Below are 16652 nucleotides of genomic sequence, written 5' to 3' on the forward strand. Positions count from 1 at the left end.
GCTCCTGGCCACCACACCCCGGCTTTGTGCAGAGGCTTCCAAGAGCCGTCCTGGCCGGGGTGGTCTCTGTCCTCCCTGCATTGCGCACTGAGCAGACCCTCTCCTGGAGACGGGGGTCCACTATGGCCCTGAGCATCTTGTCTGAGCAGTTCTGCGTGGGAAGGCCTTGCAAGGTGACTCTGGGGGTAGGAGCAGGCAGGCTAGCCCTGGGGGTGAGGGTGGGGGTGGAGGGAGCCCAGAGCAGGCCCAGGCATCACACACCCCAGCCCGTGGCCCCTCTGAGCGCCATCAGTCGCTGGTGCTTCTGCGCCCCAGGGGAACCACTGCCTGGTCTAACAGTGGGCAGAGTGCTCAGGCTGGAAGGGATTTGGTCCAGGCCACCCACCTGCCGGCTGGCAGCAGAGGGAAGGTAGGCATTCCTGCAGGGGACCCCCCAGTGCCTTCTACAGTCCCTGGAGCTGAAAGGGGTCCCTGTGGGCAGGCAAATATCCCAGGCTTGTCTCCTGATGGCCTGGCTGCATCCCCCTGACCTTCAGGCTTAGGGGCCGCCCTTGAGGCACTCTTGGCCCAACATAAAATGAAAAGGTGGAAACACTTGTGTGGGCCAGCAGCTTCAGATTGGGAAGGAGGCTGGGGGAGGAGCCTGGGGTAGGAGGCTGGGGCTCGGGATGAGGGTCAGCCTCTTCCCTTGGAAGGGAACAGGTAGAGGGTTTCTGCTTGGAAAAGGTCTGTGCCCTTACGTGTCCTACCTGGTCTGGGGATGCCTGGAAGGGGCCCGGTTCGGCTAGTCTGGGTCTCTGGGGGATAGTTACTATGGGAGGGCCCTGGGCGGTTCAAGACCAAGGTTCTAGAGCACCTCAGTCTGGGGGACCAGGGCTGGGGAGACCCTGGGGCCAGCAAGGAGCTCAGAGCACTTTAGGGCCTCACTCCTCAGCTCCCAGCTGGGGTTGTTCAGGTCTCTTCTATGCAAAGGGGCTTTGGGGTCTAATAGGGTCTCTGGGAGCAGGAGGGATGTCGGGGGACACACGGAAGGAAATCTGCAGGAGCCGGGGCTTCCTAGCAGGAGTCCTGAGTTGCATTAGAAACACGGGGTGTGGGTTGGGGGCGGGTCAGAGCAGACATGTAGCACAAGGACAAAGGGCTCCGGTTTCTGGGGTTCCTCCTAGGTTCCAGGAGCGTCTGTGACTGGGACAAAAATGATGACCATTTCTTGGGCTCAGGATGAGAGAGGGGGTACCCCGACTCCCCTAGGGTGGTCTGGAGGCCCGCATGCACTCTCCTGTCTCTGGCAGAGCCCTCCCAGACTGCCCCCCACTCACCACCATCAACCCTGCCGGGGCGGCCTGGCCGGTGGCCGCACCCCGGACCTGCCAGGCCAGGGAGAGGGGGGCCGAGAAAGGCTGGGGTCCCTGCGCCCCGCTCCAGCGCGGCCCTCCCGCCCCTCCCCCTTACCCGCTCCTCCTCCCCCCTGCTGCCCCCTCCCTCCTCCTCCCCGCTCCTCCCCGCTCCTCCCTTGCTCCTTCCTCCCGCTCCCTCCCTCCTCCCCGCCCCCTCCCCTCCCGGCTCCCTCCTCCCTCCTCCCTCCGCCGCCGCTCCCTCCCCGGGCTCCGCGGTTGGATCAGTCCTCTGGCATTTCCTGCAGCCGGGCCGCGCCGCCAGCTGAGACCCGCGCGCCCGGCCCCGCCGGCTCCGAGTCGCGGCACGGTAGGGGCGCGGCGGGCGGGGAGGGCGCGGGAGGCGTCCGGGAGGGCCCGGGGAGGGGCCCGGGGCGCCCCGCGGGCCGGCCGCCGGGGTCCGGGGAGCCCTGCGCCGGGAGGCCCGCGGGGGCCCGGGCACCGGGACGCAGCCCCGCGGGGAGCCCCGGCCCGGCGCGCGGAGGGGGAGCGCGGCGCGGCGGGGGGCAGGTCCCGGGCGCGCGCAGGCCGGGGCGCGGGTGGGGCCCGGGCGTGGGGAGCGGCGCGCGCGGCCCGAGTCCCGCCGGGCGGCGGGGCCCCAGGGAGCGGGGACGCGGGAGTGCGGGGAGGGGGGGGCGGCCTGCGCGCCCCCCACGCAGCCGGCCCTGGTGGGGGGGAGGGGTCTGGGCGCGGAGGTGGGGGGGGTGCCGCGGCGGGCCGGGTCTGGATCCCGCAGCCGTCAGCGCAGGGGCGGGATGGTTCCGAGGGCGGCCGTGGGTGGGCCCCCCCCCACCAGCGCGAGGGAGGGAGGACCCCTGCCTCACCCACCAGCCCCAGCCACCGTCTCTAGGCCACCGGCCCCCGGGGAGACAGAGGGTCAGGAAGTGTTGGGGCGGGGGGAGGGACACGAGTCTAGGAGGGTCCTGTGCACCTGAGGATTCCTGGGAGGGTGGGACGCGGTGTGGGGGGGGGGGGGTGCTGCCAGCAGTCCCTGGAGGGCCGCTCACCAACTGGGCTCCTGCCGGCACCGCCAGGGCCCCCTCCCCCCCTGGGCTGGGCCGTCTGCTGTCAGAAGCCAGCTGGAGTTAGGATTTCGAGTGTCTGGGGGTGTGGACAGGGCCCTCCAGGGGCGAGGTGGCTTCTCTGCCCCCACACACCCTTGAGCCCAGCCGGGCCCGGCCTTGCTGGAGCAGCTGGTTGGATTTCTGCTCTTTTCCTTCCTAGGATTTGACTAACTTGCCGCTCTGTCGACGCTAGAAATAATTTATATGTCTGCCTGAGCCCCTTCCAAATGCCTTTTACAGGCGGACGTCTGTGATTGTCCCCAGGGTACAGCCCCCAGGCCAGGGGCAGGCCCAGGGCGGCACAGCCAGGGACGCGGGCACAGCCTTTGGGTTGGACGTGTGTGTCCTTGGACCTGTGTGCGCCGTAGGGAACCAGGTCCCAGTCAGCAAAAACCCTGCGCTCGGCAGTCGGCAGTCGCAGGCTGAGTGGTCTCTTGGCTGCGTTTTTGCCCCACTTCCTTGGCTCCTTGAACTTGACAGGCTCTGCGAGCAGCAGGCAGTTCGGGGGCGCCTGCCGGCGGCTCCCCTTCAGGCTTCAAGCTCCAGATCTGCAGATTCTATTGTGTGCTGGCTCAGCACGCGTGTGTGGGGCAGGGCCCGGGTGCCAGGGAGGCGGACGCCAAGGGTGTCTGTCTGTCTGGGGTGTCCTGCGGGCGGTGTTTAGAAAAGGTGACGGAACAGATGGGCGAGGACCCTCTGACCTTCTGTGCAGATGTGGAAGCCTGGGCGGGCCATCCCGGAGGCCAAGTGGCACCTCCTTCCTGGGCCGGGCCTGGCGGGGGCGGGGAGGGGGTGGGGGTGGGGTTCGGAGTGGGGCCACGAATCTGGAGTCTGTTGTCTTCGAAGGTCTGCTGCTGGCTCTTTACAGAAGGCCCAACGCAGCCCTCCCCCCTGAGGGTGGGTTTTATTTACTATGCTGAGAGCGTCCAGGATCAATGTCTCTCCTGAAATCTCTCCTCCCGGAAGCTTCCCGAGCTGGGAGAGTAACCCGACAGGCTGTGCTCGGGGAGGGAGAACCCCCCCCCCCCCCCCGCCAGTGACAAGCTGGCGGTTTGAAGACTGTTATGTGTCTTCCTCGGCAGCTGTGTTTTGGGGACTTGTGCTTTCTGCTGATTCTGTGGCTGAGCCGGTTGTGAGTGTGCCAGCACACGTACACGCGACCCAAGGTGACAGCAGCGTGCCCCGCCCCTTTCCCGGCTGTCGTTCAGGCGACAGGTGTGCAGCCGGCCCTGCGAAGCGGTCCGGAACTGGCTCACAGGCGTATGGGGGAGGCCCGAACCCCGGGATGGGCCGCAGGGGGCCGAGCGCAGGGGCGCACCGTGCCTGGCAGAAGACCCTGACGTCCTGACGCGAAGGAACCGGGTATGGCCCTGGGTGCCGGCTTTGCCCCATAACCGACGGCGCCTCCAGGCCAAGGAAAGGATGAGCTGTCTGAGGGTCCCAAGCCAGCCTGGACAGGCTGCTCACCTGGGGAGCCGTCCGGGCGGACCATGGAACTTCTGTAGGGGGCGGTAGTGACGGTTGAATACGAGGAACTCGGACTTGGGAGCGTCTGGTTCTCTTAGCACGGCGGTCCTTCCACACCAGGGCCCCGGCGTGCAGCGTGTGCAGGCGGGCGTGAATTTGGCTGATGCTGGCCTGGCGTCTGTGAGCGGGCACCAGCTGTGTGCTCAGGACCTGCCCGACTGAAAACGCGGACCGGGGCTGGGGACGATGGGTCCAGCCTAGAGTTCTTTGTCCGGCGAGGTGGCTGGGGAATCGTCTTCCCGGCACCGGGAGAGTCGGGGGCCCAAGATGTGGGGCAGCCTGAAAGAGCTTCAGGGAGGGAGTTGCAGATCCTGAAGCCGCAGAGAGGGGTGCACGATGACCCCAGGAAGGGCCCCAGAGCCGTCCGGCCGGGCCCCCCGGGAGGCCCAGGGCCACCGGAGAACTGCCAGCATTATCTAGGCCATCGAGCCAGGGAGAGACGGTCCCCACCGCTCGGGACCTGAGCTGGCCGGCTGGCTCTAGGGGATCCAGGATACGCGGGGGGCCTTTGTCGCACGTCTCAAAGCCAGGGCTTGGTGGAGCCTACCTGATGTCCACTCTTCTGTCCAGGCCCGGCCCTGGCTGTCCTCCAGCAGCCGCTGGACCACACCAGCCACCCGGCAGGCTCCATTCCTGCCCTTCTGGTCCTTCTCCGGCCAGCAGCCAGCATGAGCTTCAAAAATATAGACCACATCACATAGCTTCCCCATTAGAGTGCCCCGTGATTCACACTGATCCCCCAATAATTCCAGACTCCTTCCTGAGCCGCCCAAGGTCCCGTCCACCTCTGTCGGGTCTCCCCCGCCGGCGTCCAGCCCCAGGCCCAGCCTCCGTCACTCCGGGGCCTTTGAATTCCCCGTGCCCTCTGCCCAGGATGCGGATTCAGACCTCAACTCGGGTGTCGCTTCTCCTGGAGACCCTCCGTCCCCGATGACAGTGCCCGTGGCTGGGGGGGGCCGTGCTTTGTTCCTTAGCGGCCCTGATCCGTGTCTCAACGATCTCCACTCCGCATTGGTTTCATCGAATGACTGGCTGTGGAGAGAGCAGGTGGGCCAGAGCCGGGCCCACGGCGGGCACTATTAGCACGGGTGGTCGTTGTTCGTTTGTTGGCTGAACGTGTGCTCGGGGCCTGGCACGTAGTAGGCGCTCTGGTCACGGGAAGCCCTAGGATCGTCGTTGCCTGGGGGAGCCAGTGTCTGGATGTGATGCCCTCCCCCCACACTGTCCCGAATCTCCCACATCTCCCGTCCCTGTCCCCTGGCTTCACCGGATGTGCTCATATTCAAAAGGCCCAGCTTCCCGCCTTCCCCAGGGTGACTGTCATTCCTGAATTATAAATAGAGAGTGCACGGGGCTTACCTGGGAGGAACGCCTAATGTTTTATTTGGCAAGCGAGGTGGCCTGGCCTGCCTCGGCCCCTCTGACCCTGGCTGGGACGAAGGGCTCAAGGGGAAGATGAGGCCCCCACGGCTGATCAGTGCCCGCCCAGTGACAGGGATGTGCACAAGGCTTAATGAGACCTTGAGGAGGGGATCTGGGAATACCCCGTCCCACAGGCCAAAGCCAGGGGAGTCTGGAAACCAGGCGCAGGCCACGCTCTGCTGTGGAGACAGGCAAGTCCCCAGGAGGTGGAGGGAGGAGGGGGAGCAGGGCCTCCTGGTCCTCTGCCGGCCAGCAGGCTGGGTTGTCCCTCACCCACAGCCACATTAGGAAGAGCCTCTTCCACCAAGGGCAGGCCATCCAGGCCGAGGGGAGGGGGCCCCTGTAGTGGCATCATCCTGCCGCCTGCTGGGGTAAATAGGCACCAGGAGGGTCGCTTAAAGGGCCAGCTGCTGCTGGGGAGGAACGGTGGGCCGGTGTCCTGCCCGCCTATTGGGGCGAATATGACAGAGGGCCCTTCAGAGGGCCTGCGGTGACACATCAGCTTCCCTGGGCCACCACGGCCCCAGGGGACCACGAGCGGCCCAACAGGAAGGCCATTCTAGGACAGACTCCACCCCACTCCTCAGGAAGGCCCCCGAACCCAGAGCCCGCTCGCAGATCTGAAGTCCCCCTGCTCTGGGACGTGAACTGTTGCCAGGGGCCCGCGCTGCTTACGGGGTGTCGGCGGGGTGTGGCTTTCTGTGCCTTGGCTGCTTTGTCACGCCTGGGACTGGGTTTCGGGTTCTTCTCATTTGCCACCAGTGCTCGGCCACCCTGGAGGCGGGGGGGCCTTCGGGATGCCCTTACCAGCACGGCCCTCCCCTGGGCGTAGGCTGTGGGCTCCTCACCCCAAGCCTGGGAGGCAGGGGTGCCCTGTTTTCACCTCTCCGCAGCGCGCCCCGGAACAGAGCCCTCTCGTGGTCTCTGGGGTAGCACTGGGGTAGCAGCATAGCCCTGTCCTTCCTGGGATCCCTGTCCCTTCTCCCCCGCCCCTCCCCGGGCTGCTGGGGCCCGGCTGAGCAGGGAGGTGGCTGAACAACAGGAGATCCTGACCCGGGCCCCCCGCGCCTGGCACAGACCTGGGGCTTCGGGTCAGGGAGAGGCCTGGCCGGGACCGAGGGGTGGGTGGTGTTAGGGCTCAGGGCGGATTTGGAGGCCTGGCCGAGGAAGATCTGGCTCAGGGATTCCTGATGGCAATCTGTTTACCTCCTAAAACTGCCTTTCCCCGCTTGTAAGCACGGGCCACAGCAGTCCTGCGAGAAGTTGGGAGAGGGGCTGCTATGCCCCTTGGGTAAGCGTCTGCCTCCAGTTGGTGGCTCTGGCCCAGCCCCTTGTGGGTCAGGAACCAGACGTCCGTGTTGACCCGAGGCCAGCTGCACAGAAGGGCCTCGGGGGTGCTGGGACCTGGCATTAAAGCCCAAAGCTGGGCCATAGGTGTCGTGCGGTGGAGGGGGTAGGACCTGTCGCCTGTACCTCTCTGCCTTAGCATATGCTGTTCCCTGCCTGGAAAGCTCTTGAATGCCTACAGCAGACCGGACGTTCGGGGAGGCTCAGCCCTGGCCGGACACCTTCTCTGTGGAGCCCGAAGTCTCCGGGGCGACCATCTGCCCTTTCCCTTCCCATGTGCCTGGTCTTCTGCTGCCGGGCCCACTCGCTCCGGTCTGAGCCCCTGACTCCCTCTCACACCTGCTGGGAGAACGTCATTTGTCCTTTCCCGGCTGCTCGGCGAGCCGCTGCTTTTGTTTGTTTGCTTTGGGTGTTTTGTTTTTCCACGCAGAGGCAGGCAGATAGCTGGAGCTCGTGAGGCCGGATGCCCCGGTCTGCAAACACCTCCTGTAGAAAGTGCTCCTGACTTCCTGTGGGGACTCTGTGCGGTGACCCGTCCGACCGCACGGATGCCCAGCGCCCGGCGATTAGAACGGAGGCTCGGCGGTCGGCAAACTGGGCGGGAGTCCCTGCCCGATTCTGACGCTTCACCAGGCCGGGCGCCCACCCTGGGCGAGTCCCTTAAGCTCCAGGCCTCGGTTTTCCCATCTGTGAAATGGGCCATCACGGCAGCGAGAGCGGGGTTGAAAGTGCAGAGCCGGCCCTCGGCTTAGGCGCGGCTGGGAACAGGGAGGGACTGTCTCCTTATCACCAATTAAAACTTTGATGAGTGGTTAATGATTGTGAAATGTTTAAACACCGGAACCACACGAAAGAATACAACCAGTCCCCCGGCTCTGTCCTCGAGGCCACAACATCTGGCTCTGTTTGCTTCAAGTTTAAGGGCTGGGAGCTCCAGTAGAGCACAGGGCCCGGACCGCCCGCCCTGAGCCACGCGGGGCCCTGCTTCCCAGAGGGTTTGTGAGCGGACGTTCCCAGGCGTGTTTTTGTGTTTTGACTATATATGGATGGACCCACACACCAATGCAGGCGCCTCCAGCCGATGCTCCCCTCGTGCTCTCTCTGGTTCCAGCGTGATTTTGGAGTAGCAGAGAACCGCATAAACGCACGTACGCAGGCTCCTGAGCCGCCCTGTCACAAGTGATCGGTCCTTGTTCATTTTCTCCGCTTCGTGTAAAGAACACATCATGTCCCTCCTACCGAGGGACGTTCAGGTCATTTCCGTCGTCTCCCAGGAGCGTGTTGTGTGTGCGGGGTCTCCTGGGGCACGAGGCAGGAGCCGCCCTGGGGTATTGGCCCGGCTGGATGTGGCCAGGTGGCTGCCAGGGACACCCCAGCACGTGTCGGGGGGAGTCAGCCTGTCCCCTCGAGCAGCTGGGGCAAAGAACACACAGCAGGGGCAGAGCCGAAGTGACAACATTTGGTTAGCGGGGGCTCCTCCCAGGACCCGGGCCCAGGCTGGGTGGGGGGGCGGGGGCAGAGGCCACGTCCACTGGGAGGGCAAGGGTCCTGGGCTCCAGAGACGCACTTTCTTAGCAAGTCCACCGACTCCGCTGGCCTTGGGGCCCCACCTGCCACATCCTGTCCCTGTGGGAAGACCACAGGCTCTCCCATCCCACCGGAGGGACCTGCCTCCCCCCTCCCTGCCCTTGGCCCAGGGCTGCAGGCCGAATGGCCCCACCGCAGGGGCACGTGCTACATAGATGTTTGCCAGGGTCCCCAAGGGGTCCCTCAGTGACCAGCACGTTCTGTTAACGTTCTGTTAACCAGAGATCTGTAACATCGTGGCTCCAATGGATAACACTATTGTGTCATTGAAATATGCTGAGAGAGGGGCACCCGGGGCATCTGACTCTTGATCACAACTCAGGTCATGATCCCCCAGTTCATGAGTTCGAGCCCCACGTCGGGCTGTGTGGTGAGCGTGCAAAGCCTGCTTGGGATTCTCTCTGGCTCCCTCTCTCTCTGCCCCTCCCCCTCTGGTATGCTCATTCTCTCTCAAAATAAATAAACCTAAAAAAAATTAAGAAGTAACATGCTAGGAGAGTAGAACTTAGATGTTTTCACCTCCACAGAAAAGATAAATATCAAAGTGATAGATGTACTCGAGGCAGGGGCGGGGTGGGGGGGGTCCTTTCACGATGTGTAGGGACATGGGAGCAGCGTGACGTGCACTTTGAAGATCTTACAAATTTCTCTTACACCTCGATAGGCGGGGAACAAAAGTAGCCAGAACCAGAGATGGCCAGGGTCCGGCTGAGGGTTCTGCCCCGAGCCGGTTAGAGCAGAGAGGCCCCCAGGTGGAAACACTCTGGCCGGGAGCCAGAGGAGGGCGCCTCGGGGCACGTGACGGCCACACCCCACACCCCGGTATTGCCGTCCCTCCACGGTGGCCCCTATGGAGCCAAACACGGCCCTTCCTTCAGGGTGGGTGCGGACGATGCCCCGGTGGGCCGGGGTGCTGATGCCCACTGAGCGGAGCCCTCAGAGCCCGCAGGCGTCTGCCCTCCGGCCCTGCACTCTGGAACGCCCGGCGGGGGAGGAGGGGGGCGTCTTCCCCGGTCCCCTGCCCCTCCCCGTTTCACACCAGGTGGGTGGCTGCTGTGTGGCGTCCTTGGCCAGGCGGTGTGGGGCGTGTGGGGACCCGTACCCACCCTGGAGAGGAGGAAGGGGAGGAGGGGAAGAGCTCAGCGGCCTCGGCCCATGCGGTTAGAGCACCGGGAGCACCCTGGGGGAAGAGCAGGCAATCCTGGGAGCACCTGGGTGGGGCGGACCACGTGAGCTTCGTAAGGGCCCTGCCCAGAACCCCCAGGTCAGCACCAAAGGGGGAGGGGCTTCTCCCGGGTAAAGCGGACATGGGTGCGTCCCTCTTGGTGCAGCCGGGTGTCCCCGTCCCTCTTGGTGCATCCGGGTGTCCCCGTCCCTCTTGGTGCGGTGGGGCGGGTCCTTGCCCCCTCGAGACCACCGCCCCCCCGTGGGGTGCCACCAGCTTCTACTCCCGCCTTCTGCCAGAAGGGCCTCCGGGACTGGCGGTCGGTTTTTAAACTGCGGTTTAAGGAACGGCAGGAGGAAGGCACACAGGACAATGACTGTCTTACCAACCTGGTCGTTATTTTGAACCGTGTCTGCTTTTCAGTTTATTTTTAAATCTCGAAAGTGCAAGGAACATGCTGTTTGTCTGTGGTGTGCCTGTTCTCCCCGACGTGGCCATTCATCACTTCCCGGGGCTGAGCCTGGAGGGTGACGCCCCGGCCGCCCCGGTCTGCCTGCTGGAGCAGGAGGAACCCCGGACCGTGCGTGGCCCTCGGGGACCCACTCCTTCGGGCCACACGGGGCTTTCCCTGGCGAGGGCAGCTCACCCCGCTAAGCACCAGACCTTGAAACACATTCAGTGGAAATCTTTCCACAGTGAGTTATACCCACAGGATGCCTTGCAACCTTGGGGATAGGCAAGAAATAATTGAACCCTTTCCCAGCGACATTTCTTGTGGGATCGTTACGATTAATTTTAATAGTGATTCACATTTTTCTGAAGGCTTTGAAATGAGCTGTTTTCTTTAATCCTTTAAACAACCCTACGCAGCAAGTCCTACTCTCATCCCGTTTTATACCGAGACTCGGCGAGGTGCGCGATGCGGCCGGGAGGGGCACCACCTCCCCGCGTGGCCTCCCACCTGCCAACGTGGCTGTGACGGCTTGTCCACGCTACTGAATGGCCCCAGGCTCCTTTTCTTATGCTTCTTGTTGGAGGGTCCTTGGTTATTTTATCTTCTTCTTTAAAAGGCTTGTTTCTGCTTCTAGTCCGCTCTCACCGAGGGAACCAGGTCAGTAAGATTGTTAGAAGCGTGTACAGACCCAGCGTGAGCACGTGCCGAGGGAGACCCCGGGCTCGGTCAGTGAGCCGCCCGAGACCCTGAACGGAGGTGTCCTGTGATGTGATGCTTGATTTGGCTGCTCAGAGGCTTTGCTCTTTGTGGGTTCTTCGTTCTGGCCCGGGGTCCAGTGGGGACCCTCACGGAGACTAGCAGCACCCAACGGGTATGCAGCGCTCCCTCGAATCCAGACCTTCAGGGGGTTGGTCTGCTCTGTGCAAGCTCAGGAAAGGCCCCCGGGCTCCTGGGGCTGGGGCTCCGGGGCTCCAGTGCCCCGCTCGTCCAGAGGCTCGGACGCTGGGGGCTTCCGATAAATTGTGAGCCAGGGAGGGGACTGAGGAACAGGCGTAAGAAGAGGCAAATGTTTCCAAGCGGACGGGCCTGGGGCTTGGGTCCTACAGGTGCACCCTGGGCGGTGGGTCTGGTTGGACCGGGAGGGCAGGTGGGGCCCTGAGCGGCAGGACAGCTTGGGTTTCTGGCCTGTGAACCGCAAAGGGGCGTGTCTAAAAAAGCCCGCGACGCCGAACCTCTGTGTGGCTTTCGGCATTTACATTTTATTTTACGGCAAAGGAGGCCACTGTGGCTGGGACCCCGGGAACGGGAACCCACAGCATCCGAGGCCTGAGCCTGCTTGGCCATAGGAAGCACAGGGTCCCTGACCGGGGCGGGACTCTATACTCAGCAGCTTCTGGAGTTTTCTGTGGCTTGACTTTGTTTTGCTTTAAAACATGGCTCTTTAAATCTACTTATTTTGTATCTAAAAAGAACATTTGAGTTGCTGAATCCTCGCCGCTTGTAATAAATAGCAGGCGAATACAAACCACTGGCCTTGGCCTGGGTCGTGGCTACCCCCACACCCTGCCTCCAGGGCTGCTGTCTACGCCCCAGCCACCTGCCCTTAGACAGAGGTCAGCACCGGAAAGACCAGACCCTCCTCCCTTGCCACAGTCGGGAGGCTGGAAAGATCGGTTAAAGAGAGGAGCGTCGTCCCTAAGACCAGCGAGGATCAGAGCCCCCGCCATCACCCAGCATTGTCTGCTCTCGGTCCACGTTTCTGGGACTGTGTGTAGGTGACGTGGCTCTGGAGGCAGAGGGGCCTTCGGTGGCCGATTCCAGGGGCTTCCAGGAGCCGCTGAGTGGGACTGGTGAGTGGGAACGAGAGGCTGCTGCTGGGACACTGGGAGGTGACCTCAGTCGTGGGGCCGCGGTGTTGCCGCGTTGCCTGGCGACCCCTCCCCAGGGGACAGGCTGGCATCTGCGAAGTCTGGGCCAGTTTTCTGCCTGGTCTAGGCTGGGACTGCGCCCTCGGCTGCTGGGGTTGGGAGGGGCCTGTGGGCTGCCTGAGGGGGCGGGGCAGGGGCTGCTTTGGACACGCCCCTTGTACTTGAGGGGAGCTGAGGTCCGCCCCGCCCCGTTCTCCCTCCCCCTGCCGCGTGGGGCCATCTCTCTCCTCTCCCTCCTCCCGAGGGGCCTCAGCCTTGTCCTCCAGGCAGAGGAATGAAGGTCCCACCCGCCTTGGATTCAGGCCGTTCTCGCTCACAGCGTTCACCTTGAACCAAGTGCCGCGTCCCGCGGGGGCAGGTGTAACAACGGACCACACACTGGGCAGGGGGGCTAAAACCAAAGAAATATTCTCTCCTACTTCTGCAGCCAGAAGTCCAAAATCCAGGTGGGGGCAGAGCCCTCTCCTTCCGGAGGCTCTCGGGGAGGATCCTTCTGCCTCATCCAGCCTCTCCCCTGTCTTCATGTGGCCCCTCCTGTGTCTCTCTGTCCTGTTCTCCTATAAGGACAGAGTCATTGGATCAGGGCCCACCCTCCTCCAGTGTGGCCTCACCTTCATTTGGTCACATCTGCAAAGACCCCCTTTCCACAGATGGCCCTACTCACAGGTCCCGGGGTTAGGATGTGGACGTATCTTTTAGGGGGGACGCCATTCGACCCCCTGCACCAGGAGAGGGTGGCCACTGTGGGCAGCGACCAGGAGCTCGCTGCAGAGACGAGACAGCTGGGCTCAGCTGACCGGGGTGGTGGCAAGGAGAGGGACGGCATTCTGGAAACACAGAGGTGATGTCGCAGGTACAGACACGTCATGTCCCCAGCGATGCTCAGTGTGGGCCGGGGGCTGCCTTGTTTATACATAAGATCCTTGAGGCTTCTGGAGAGGCGAGGGGCCACACAGGTGCCCAGGGCTTAGCTGGGAGTGACGCTGGGTCCCTGCTTCCCCTGCCCAAACGTGTGTCCCGCGAGCTTTCACAGCGCCCGCTGGGCACAGGCTGCCGGCCCTGGCATCCAGGCTGCGGGAGACCGTGGCCCTTGGCTTCCTGGCCCCTCACCTGCCCGGAGATATGAGCCCCTCCCGGCCCACGGTTGAGGCTCTCTGCTGACCCCAGGACCAGAGGAGAGAACCTGGGGGCAGGGCAGCTGTGACTGCAGATGTGTTTACCTGGGGGTCAAAGCACACCTTCAGAAAGAGCCGTCTCAAAAAAGAAAAGGGAAAACACAGTGCTGTCTCCCGGGGGCCCCGAGAACTACTCCTGGGTGCCCCTCTGCGGTGGGGGCTGTTCCCTGCACGTGCACGTGCACACACTCGTAGTCCTGAGGCCCTTCCTGCCCAGATCCCGGGCGCTGACACCTGGTGGCATCGCCCTCTCGGGGGCCGGGTGGCGAAGGGGGAGGCGGCAGCTGATGAGGTTCAGACACCTGGGTCACTCCTGGTTTGCCGAGGGTGTGCGTGCCTGTGTGTCTGTGTCTGTGTGTATGGGCACGCGCCCGTGCGCGGCTCTGTGTCTAGGGAAGGGTGGTGAGCACTCAGGGTGGGGGAGGGAGCAGAGTGGCCCCGCGCTCCTGTGTGCCAGCACCAGGCACTCAGCGCGCTGGTCGTGCCCAAGGACCGGCTGGCCGCCCCGCGAGCCGCTGGCACTCGGCCGGGACAGCGGCTGCCCATTGACCCGTCAGGTCAGGGAGAGGTGGTGATGATCAAGGAGGAGGCTGAGGGGAGCCCTCGCCTTGGGAGCCCCGCCGTGTGCTGGGGCCGGGCACCTGCCCCGGGCGGGGGGCGGGGGGTGGGGGGGGAACCAGGTCAGGGGCCGGGGCCTCTGGGGGAGGCTTCTGCCAAGCCGAAGGCCCGGAGGGTCCCGCAGGCGGCTCTGCAGCAGGGGGACAGGGGCCCTGGCTGGGCTGGGTTCCCAGCCACTGGGGGTCCCCGCTCACGGGGGGCTGCGGGCCCCCAAAGGCCAGGCCGCTGGGCACCATCGGCAGTGGCCGCTGCCTCCCGTTCCCCCACGTCGTCCCGCGGGCTCTGGATCTTAGTCGCTGCCCCTGTTTCGGGTCTGGAGCCTCCCCCCAGCTGGCTGTCACCTGTCCGCACCCTCAGAGGCGCGTGGCTTCTTTTTAGTCTTTTAAAGTCCGAGCCTCCCGGGAGGCTGGGACTCTGATGTGCTATTTTCTTCTCTTGCTTTAAGGCTCTTACACAATTCTCCCTTTTCGTCTTGAAGAGGAAGCTTTAAGCCTCTCCTTTTTTACTGTAGAGCATGGAAAATGTCAAATACGCGCAGAGGACGCGGAACCGGGGCCCCTCGGCACCCCGCGGTTGCCAACACCAACCCCAAAGGCGGCCGCCTCTCATCTACCTGAATGCGGTTTTAAAATAGCCCTCCGAGCTCATCTGCTGTGTAGCCACCGGCAGGGAGGCGAACGGCAGAGCGCGTGTCCCGGGCGGGGTGGGGGTCGGCGGGGGGGAGGGGAGCGGGCCCCCAAGGTTCCCCTCCAGGTCTGCGCAGGGTTCCCAGGACAGGGCCCGCCCGCGGTCCACACCTGAGTGCTGTGGGCGGGGTTCTGGAGGTCACACCCCGGAGACCCCCGTGACCTTGAGGCCACCCTCCTGGAAGACGCCCAGGGGACAGAGTCCTGGGGCCGCTTTTTCCCTGCCAGAGCGGTGGGCTTCTGGGGTGAGAGAGGGTCCCCAGCCTCTGCCTCCACTGGCGCCTCCCGCCCCCACCGGGATCCCCTCAGTCTGTTCTTGGCCGCTCAGGCCTGCCCTGAAGGTCAGTTGTTCAGTCAGCCTCGTGTGCACACCAAGCACCTAATGTATACACGCCCCCCCCCCCCCCCCGCCGTGGGTTGGGCCCCCCGGGCAGCAGTCGTTAAATACCTGCTACTTGCTGAGTGCCCACTGGGTGCCCGACAGGCGGGATCTGGGCCTCCCTCCCCCGCCGCCCCCCACGCCCCTTGCCAGGCCCTCCCCTCCCACGTCCCCCGCGTCCCCCCAAGGAGACAGCGTCTCCAGTTCTCCTCACTTATTTTCAGCCTGGGGATGGCTGGGCCGGGGGCGTTTTCCTACAGTGAAGCCGCACACGCTCGTCGTGGGGCCCAAGCGGATGGAGGAGGCCCCTGGCCGCACGCACACGTGCACACACGCAGGTCTCCGTGGTCCCTGTCACCAAGACCTCAGGCTGTGGTGAAGCCTGCTGGCCACGCTTGGCGCCTTCCGAGCCCCTTGTTACACAGACGTGCATCCCGTGGCCCTTATGTTGCCACGCTCGATGTCCACGGCAGGACGCTCCTTCCCTTGCTGGTGCCCACCTGCGCCTGGTGCCGTAAATAACCCGCGGAGCCATCCTTCGCGCCCGTGTCGATCGGATGGGATTTTATTCCCTAGAGTGAGTCTCCAGGGGGTGGCTCACCGGCCTAACGGATTCCAGCGCTTGGCGGTTTGACTCTCGTTTACAACTGCCCTCCTCTCCCTCCTTCCGGTCCGTCCGTCCGTCCTCCTCCAGCCTCTGCCAGGCTCAGCTGGGCCCTCAGGACCCCCGCCCAGCCCCAGCCGCAGCCCCCCAGCGGAGTGCCCCAGGCTCAGCGGCCAGGACGACACCTGCCCCTAGTGCCCTTGGGACTGGGGGCGAGGCGTGCAGCTGGTCGCTCGTGTTGTCGTGCCCCCTCCCCTGGGATTGCGGGTCTTTCAAGTGCCTGGATTTGCCTCGGGGAGAACTGAAGCCCCGGGGTAGGGCGAGTGGTCAGATCCCCGGGAGCCTTGCTGGGGCCCAGACGCCCCCAGGCCACGCGCACCGTCCCCACTCCAAGGAGGCGCTGTCTGTGTGTTTATCGCTGGGGACGGGCACCTGCGGTGCCAGACCCTTCTGTCCTGGGCTGAACCACGTCTCAGCCCCCAGCCCCTCCGCGCTGTGCGTGACGGGAAGGAGAGCGAGGGGCACACGCGTAAAGAGGGGTGCCGCTCCCCCCACCTCGGCGAAGGGGGCTCGACGCCGCCTGGTCGTCTCGCGCGGTCTGTGTGCCTCTGTGCCAGGCGCCGTTCTGGAACAGGCTGTGGAGACTCAGCGCTTTCCCAAGCCCTGCAGGTGCCCCCAGGCTCGTCCCTCCTCCTCCCCCATCCCTGCCCGTCCTGGGCACCCTGGGCATGCGGCCTGCTTGCGGCAGCTTAGTGATTCTGCTGAAGACGTCGCACCAACAGTGCAACGGAGACCTGGGGGGGCCTCCCCAGGTGCCCTGTCCCCAGGGTCCAGCATCCGTGCCCGTGGGGCCCTCCCAGCCTCCTCTCTGGCTGGAATCTCTCCTAGCATTTTCTACAACCGGCCCCCCAGGTCCTTAGGGGAATCCGCTCACGAGACCCCCTTTCCACCCTCCCACGGCGAGCGAACCGGCTCCCCTCCCCTCCCCCACGAGCTCCAGGTGGCTGTCCAGAGAGAAGTGACAGTCAGCTCTCTGGGCTCCTGGTGTGGCCCAGGTGGGGCGGTGGGCGGGCTCCCCGAGCCCCCCGTTTGCAGGTGCAGCTGCACCCCGTGTGTGTGTTCAGAGCGCGTTTCCTAACTGGACGGCTCTCAGCCCGCTTGAATCCTCTGGGAGCGCCGTGGGTGGCACAGCCTTCCTCCAGGGACAAAATAAAGGTGCATGATGGACGAGCACCCGTTTCAGAAGGTCCCGGGGCCCCTGCTGTCCCTACACGTCCTGTTCTGGGTGCTGAGATGTGCACG

At 64.4% G+C, this 16652-nt stretch overlaps 1 protein-coding gene across 3 annotated transcripts in view; it reads left to right on the forward strand.

Moving 5' to 3' along the window:
* Positions 1-1593: 1593 nt before the first annotated feature.
* Positions 1594-16652, forward strand: part of OSBPL5 (oxysterol binding protein like 5) — a 53724-nt gene continuing 38665 nt past the window's right edge. For 2 of the 3 annotated variants that reach the window (XM_042958646.1, XM_042958650.1), the window contains exon 1: positions 1594-1704. The gene's annotated coding sequence lies outside the window, so the exon portion shown is untranslated. Of the gene's footprint in view, positions 1705-11789; positions 11811-16652 lie in introns of those variants that run through there. The other variant, XM_042958649.1, reaches the window with a different exon arrangement.

This window comes from Panthera tigris, chromosome D1 (assembly GCF_018350195.1).
Source record: "Panthera tigris isolate Pti1 chromosome D1, P.tigris_Pti1_mat1.1, whole genome shotgun sequence".
NCBI lineage: Eukaryota > Metazoa > Chordata > Mammalia > Carnivora > Felidae > Panthera > Panthera tigris.